General features: G+C 54.0%; 1 long non-coding RNA gene across 2 annotated transcripts; it reads left to right on the top strand.

Annotated features, from left to right (window-relative positions):
- Positions 1 to 3,439: 3,439 nt before the first annotated feature.
- On the top strand, positions 3,440 to 6,614 carry LOC122910282. Of its 2 annotated transcripts, none has more exons than XR_006385207.1 (3): positions 3,440 to 3,474; positions 5,852 to 5,913; positions 6,059 to 6,614. It is a non-coding gene; the product is annotated as an uncharacterized LOC122910282 (long non-coding RNA). The 2 variants fall into 2 exon arrangements; XR_006385206.1 differs by having other exon boundaries at positions 6,019 to 6,614.
- Positions 6,615 to 6,887: the final 273 nt, after the last annotated feature.

Below are 6,887 nucleotides of genomic sequence, written 5' to 3'. Positions count from 1 at the left end.
CCCTGCCTGCTCCTCCCCACCTTCTGGGCTCTCCCGACCCTTCGGTGTTGGCGTCCGGAGAGATCTGTCCGCCGAGAGCTTTTCTCTGACACAGGGAGTCAGTGTGCAGGCGAGTCCACACTGATGCCCTTAAGAGTTTGACATCCCTTCTCCACCCCGAGCCTGGGTCCCCTCTCTACCCCAAGAAAGAAAGGACTTCAAGTCCATGTATCATCTACCTGTCGTCCGTCCACCTGTCCATCCTCCGTCTAGCTCTCAGCCGCCACTGCACCGAGCAAAGTGTTTTTCCCGCAGCAGACGCTCAGCCAAGCCACTGAAATCAGTCCATGGGGCCGTTAGATTCCCGGTGAGATGGAAATATGGTCGAGGTCTTTCTTCATCAGTGGTACTTAACAGAATCTCTATTTTGTATGTGTGAATAGACAAAGACCACCCAAATGAACAAGCAAAGACCATGTATTCGGAGCTTGCCCTAGCCAGGAAGTCAGCCACCATCACTTGCATTTGGACGGAGCTCATGGGCAGGCAAAGGGGAGGCAAAGCTCACAGTGGAACAGAGCAGGGTCTCCAGGTGCGCCCCAATTGGAGGCTGTTAGTCCAGGGAAGCTGTGGGTGTCCCTCTAGAAGTGGGATATTCTATGTGACTGGTTAGCAATGCATATTGAACTTTCTCTGGTTGGTCCGAAGCTGGAAATGGGGGCGACGATGACAAACTTGTTCAGTTATTGATCAAGTCCTGGCCACTGGTTACAGGGGTTAGCGTTTGCCCCTAGATCACTTGGAGGAGACAGCAGACTGACTTCCTACAAGTCTGACTTAACAGCACCGTGGCTTCCTGGACTGGTTACTATAGATAATGGGTTGGTTTCCTGGGCTGTAGCTTATGGCTGAGAATTCTGTTTTTCTGTATGCTTTGGCCTTTGTACATTTGCACATCCAATTTCTAATGAGTTTTTGCAAATGACACAAATAGCTGTCATCTCAAATCTAAATATTGTTGGGGTTTTTTGGAGTTTTAATACCTTGAACAATAACAATAACCCAATCATTTTATTTCTTCAAACCTAATATTTAAGTATTAAAAATTTGATCTAAATGGATGGGTAACAGGTCTTAAAGTCCTCATTGTTCTCGGTGAAGACATGACTCTCCTAGAGCCAGAATGTTCCAGTTCTAATTCTGGGTTCCCATGGCTTTGGTGACCTCGAGTAATTCACCTGCCCTCTGAACCTCGGATTCCTATTTTGTAAACTGGGGAGGATAAGCCCTTCTGCTCTCAAGGAGCTGTCATGGGGATCAAAAATAATATTTTATTAACATATTGTTATTTATTATGAAACCTACCTAATGTAAACAAAACTACTACAAAGAAATCACGTATCATTCAAAAAAAGTTCCCCTCATGCCCACCCCAAGGTGTGTTGTTTGTTGTTGCTGTGGGGGTAGGGGAAGGGGTGGCTGAGGAAACAGTTTGATCCTGCCGACAGACAGCCAACAGCCTTACAGAGTACCAAACCCGTGAGGGGAAACATCCACGAACTCCCAGATCATGCGTGCTTTCCAGCCTGTCCCTCAGAAACAATGACATAAAGGAAGGTAGTGATCTTAACCTAATGTCAGTCCCAAACACTTCACTTACTGAAAAAAGAGACAATTAACAAGCAAATTAACACCCAAGTCCCTACAGTTAGCACTATTTGTTAGTTGCAAAGAAAAAAGATTATAAACACCAAAATTTAACAGTTTTTCTTGTGGGGAAAAGCGAGGTGTTTGGGGAATGGATGGTCATGATCTCCTTTATACTTGACAGTTGCCACATTTAGTACAATTAAGCATGTCTTTTTATAAGAAAATGTCAAAAATATTTTAAATGCTAGAAATCCGGAGTGGCAATTGGTCATTCAAATACAGGTTAGCGTTTTTGCAAGTGAAAATGAAGGTCAGAAATTCCACTTTCCGACTTGCTCTAACGATGTCAGTGATCGGAGTCTGCTAGGTGTCCAGCTCCACGCCCGCTGTTTTATGTGAATTGTCCTGTTGAGTCCTCCCCGTCGTCCCCCCAGCGCCCGGCCAAGGAAAGGAAGCGCTGGGAGGTACCATCTTCGCTCCAGGGCGAAGAGCCAGCGGGATTCAAAGCCATTGCTGCCCCTCACTGCTCTCCCGGCCTCCACATCTCTGGTTTAAAGGAGTAATTGGTTTTCTGGGATGGCCCAAAACCATCTCCCAGACAGAGAGGCTCCGTGAGCTCAGACTGAAGAACCCCAAGCGGCTTAAGTCCCTGTTCAGGATCCCACCGCAGGGAGCAACTGGGCGCCCACCGGCCGTGGAGCTCATGAGTCCTGGAGCTTACGAAGTGACTGACCTCTCGTGCGGAGAGTCAGTTACCGCCTCATCATTCAGTCCACGGCAGCGTCACCCCGACCCCCATCGTCAGTCCGCGGCAGCGTCACCCCGACCCCCATCGTCCGTCCAGCGCAGCGTCACCCCGTCCCCCATCGTCCGTCCAGAGCAGCGTCACCCCGTCCCCCATCGTCCGTCCAGCGCAGCGTCACCCCGTCCCCCATCGTCTGTCCACGGCAGCGTCACCCCGTCCCCCCATCGTCCGTCCACGGCAGCGTCACCCCGTCCCCCATCGTCCGTCCGCGGCAGCGTCACCCCGTCCCCCATCGTCCGTCCGCGGCAGCGTCACCCCGTCCCCCATCGTCCGTCCGCGGCAGCGTCACCCCGACCCCCATCGTCCGTCCGCGGCAGCGTCACCCCGTCCCCCATCGTCCGTCCGCGGCAGCGTCACCCCGACCCCCATCGTCCGTCCGCGGCAGCGTCACCCCGACCCCCATCGTCCGTCCGCGGCAGCGTCACGCGCTGCAGGTCCGGCAGGGCCTGAAGAAGCGAGACGGCCGCGTCCCCAGCCTCCCGCGCCGACGCCGGACCCGATCCAGACTGCGCCGCCCGGAACCGCTCGGACCAGGTTCCCCGCCTCGGACAGACCGCGGAGTCCCGGGAAGGCTTCCTCAGGCCCAGCGGATTCTCCGCAGCCCCAGACCCCCTGACCCCTGACCCCGGGTGACCCCGACGGCCTGGGGGTCACACAAGCAGCGCTTTCAAACTCCGAGGAAGGCCTCGAAACGCATCCTTAACCCGTCTTGCTTTCTGTCTTCGTGGGCATGAGGGGCAAAAGGGCGAGCACATCGCCGAAGGCGGTTTCTTCACTGGAAAGGAAGGAAGAACCTCCCCCGCCCCTGAAAAACCTTTCCAGGGAGACCCCGAGCATAATCCTCCCATCATGCCCCGGCCAGCCCTTCCCATCAGCCACCGCGAGGCGTTTTCCTTCGTCTAGGAGTGAGCCCTTCCCATCAGCCACCGCGAGGCTTCCCATCAGCCCCCACGAGGGAATTTCCCATAACCCCCCAGCCGGGAGCTTGCGCAGACGCATCCCTCGGTGACGGCGAGAAGGCGGCGACGGCCGGGCCGCGGGTAAGTGGAGAGCGGGAGGGTCCGCCGGTCCGCCCAGTTCCGTTTCCCCAGGGAGAAATTCTCTCCTTGCCTTTCCCGGGCAGACACGACAGAGACGCGCCTCTCGCTACCTCCCTGCCCTCCTCCAAAAAGAACGAGGGAAGGAAACGCGGTCCGGGCCGGCCCGCCGGTGAGGGGCCCTGGCCCCCTCCTTCCACACCTTTCCGGCCACCTCCAGGCGGGGGCTGTAGGCCTGGCAGTTGCCATGGCGACGAGCTGCCCTCCTGAACCTGTCCCTTCCAAGCTCTTCAGGACCCGCCTGAAGCTGCCCTGGGAACCGGGGGATCGGAAGACCGCACGCAGGCCTGTCGGGTGTGGTTGAGGCTGCAGCAGCCGCCCCGAGAATAAGCCGGGCCGCTCAGCAAGGAGGATTCGGACCCGTCTTCACCGAGGAAATGTCGGGCTGTCCGTTAGGGCTGCTTCGGTTCCGGCCGCGTAGACGTGCACCGCGCCTACCCCTGTGCAGGCCACGGTGCGCCGCCGCCGATCTGGCGCGGAGACCCGCCGAGTCAGTGGATACCTTAGGAACAGGGATGGCACCTTCTCTTTTTAGAACAGAATTGTAGTGGCATTTGGTGGATACGAGCCAGGTGCCAGGCTGGACTCCGAACCCTTCTTCGAGGTTCTGAAGGCCGTGTGCGGAGGTGCGGCCGCTGCCCTCCGAGCGCTGGTGCGGTGTCCGCGTGAAAAGTTCCCGGGGAGCCTGGCACGCAGTGAAGGTGGGTGTCGGCGACCCACGCTCACACCGTGCTTGCCGCTCCTGTAGTCCGCCGGGAGCCTTCTGCCCGCCGGTCTTTGGGGAACTTCCAACTCCGTTTGGTCTTCGTGGTTTTCAGTCATCCTTCCTTCCTGAAGCGAATCAAACCGCCGACGATGGCTCAGCCAGGTGCTCGCTTAAGGGGGTTAGAAGTCAGTCTGTGCTGAAGACTCGCGTCCAGTAGCCCGATGTCGGCGAGGGCGGGAACAGACCGCAGTCCTTGCGGTTCCAAGTGACCACTTGGAAGTTCATGCCTCCCGTGCAGGTGGCAGCCAACAGAGAGGAAACAGCCGGCCACACACACCCCCACCGGAGTTACGTGGGTTAATGGAGCGATGTCAGGACGCTGTCATCAAGACACAAACCACTGCTCATCCACCGGGGAAGTGAACCCATTCAGTAACGCAGCCCAGCCGGTGGGGCACAGAGCTTCGGGGAGTCAACAGGGCTGCAGACGAGATGTCCAGAAACTGGGCAGACTAGGGTTTTATGTTGGCAGCCACTCAAGGGAAGAGCCTGCAGCTCGTCCCCACCCCCCCTGTCGTCACACAGCACAGAGCAAGTGTTTGAGGACACACGCTTACCAAATTGCATGTTAGGTATCATTTTGCAACAGAACTGTAGTTTATGCAACACTTGGAGAAGAGAGAAAAAGTAGAGCATATCAGTGTTTTGTTCCTTTTATCGTCTGGTTGAGAATCTTGGGGTTTTTTTTTCCCCTTTCTTTTTATTATTTTTATTTATTTATTTATTCATCTTATTTTTTATTCTTTCTTGATTCTCCTTACATCAGATTCAGTTTTCCAGGGGCTCTCTCAATACCTCAGTGAAGTAATTGTAGCTGAGCATGTGCTGAGTCCCTAGGTTGTCTATTAGGGGACTCTGAGGAACAAGAAAAATGTACAACCCCATCTGGGACAAATTCAGCATTAATGCATGCTCTTTAAAAAATTACCAAAACTCTCATCCCCTGTGGCTTCCTCTGGATCCGTTATTCTAAAATGGTGTCATTCTTAAAAGCTAGTGGGTATGTAAGGCCGGTTCTACTGTGGTACCAAAGATGACCTTGCAGGGGGCTGTGGTGGTGGAGGGTGAGGCCAAGGTTCCAGGGCCTAAGGATGCATCAGGCTCTCCGAGGCAGGTGCAGGGGAGGAGCCTGCAAGCCAAGTGACCTTTCCCGGAATAAGGGTTGCCCTGCCCAACTTGCCGGAAGGTCATGAGGATAGAATGAGATCATGAGGATGAAATGCTCGGGAAAGGCCACGTGCTGTAGAAATGGAATGTGTGTACTCAGCTCGGGTTTTTAAATCAGTGATCACACACTGCTTGATCTGTACGGAAGAATGCACATTCCCATGTGTCAGTGATGGACACAGTAAGACGGTGAACCCCTGTGAACCTGCTCCCCAAAATGAGGAAGCAAAGGAGGAGATGAGTAGAATCACTGTGAACGTCTGAGTGCAAAGATCTCTGTCCACACCTCAAATCCCACTGTGCAGGATTCAGTCTTGGAGGAGCTGAGGGGTCCTGGGCCAGGAGGAGGAGTAGGGAGACTAAACACTGCCCCGTGTTGCCTCCTAGGATGGCCGGTCCCGTGTCGCTGTCCAGCGGAGTGACTGATGCTCGAGGACCCCTCACCTGCTGTAAGTCATTTTTCCCGGCTAATTTGGTGGGCAGAACCACATCTCATGGTGCCTTTATTTTGTACGTCCTGGATTGTTTGTGAGGATAAGCACTTCCCCCCGTAGGCTTATTCTTCACCTGCATTGTCCGTGTGTAATTCTTCAGATCATCTTGCTACAGGACACCCTCCCAGATCAGTGAATCTTCTCTCTTTCTGGAAAGCGATTCTCTCATTTCTCTACCTGGTGAACTGCTCTTCACCTTGAACATCGGACCCAGATGCAACCTCCTGAGGACGCTGTCCTACCTGCTTCCAGCCCTTGGCACCCCCCTTCTCTCGGCTTCTGCTGCAGTCCTCGCACCCCTGTGACTTGTGTTTCCACAGGTCAGCCTCCCGCCATGCCCCAGGGCCTTGGCCCCCACAGTTTAGCACAGAGCCTGCCATGCAGTCAAGGCTTACATTATTAAAAATTACTAAGTGATGTTGGCAAAATCGGTAAAATGCGGTGAAGTATGCAGCCACTTACTGGCATTTTGGTGTGAATCCTTCCAGGCCTTTAAAATGCACATACGATTGTACTTAATTGGAACGGTTTCCTTTATCACTTGCTGTTTTCAGGGGCTCTTCCACAGTAAACACATCAGCTTCTTCAGAAGCGTTTTAAATAACAGCAGTATTTCACCTTGAGTGCCTGTCATCATTATCTTGACTCAGTCAAAGTTTGATAATAGAATGAATGGAAATGTTTAATTCAGGTTTGAAGGAGGTAGGGAGCGTTCCTTAAGAAGATTGTACTCGTTTACCTTATTAAGAAAATACGGTCTCGGGGTCTGTTCCGGGTACCTCATTCATCCCGGCCCTGGGGTGACCACCGAAAGCACTTCCTCGGCTCTGGGTGCTACCTGCCCTCTGCTCTGGTGCCCTGCTTCTTTGTGCATCTTTCTCTCCTCCCAGGGCCTGGCTTTTAATGGCCCAGCTGGTAGGGCAAGGCTC

Source organism: Neovison vison, chromosome 6 (genome assembly GCF_020171115.1).
Source record: "Neovison vison isolate M4711 chromosome 6, ASM_NN_V1, whole genome shotgun sequence".
In the NCBI taxonomy this organism is placed as follows: domain Eukaryota; kingdom Metazoa; phylum Chordata; class Mammalia; order Carnivora; family Mustelidae; genus Neogale; species Neogale vison.
This window is presented reverse-complemented; position numbering and strand designations above follow the sequence as displayed.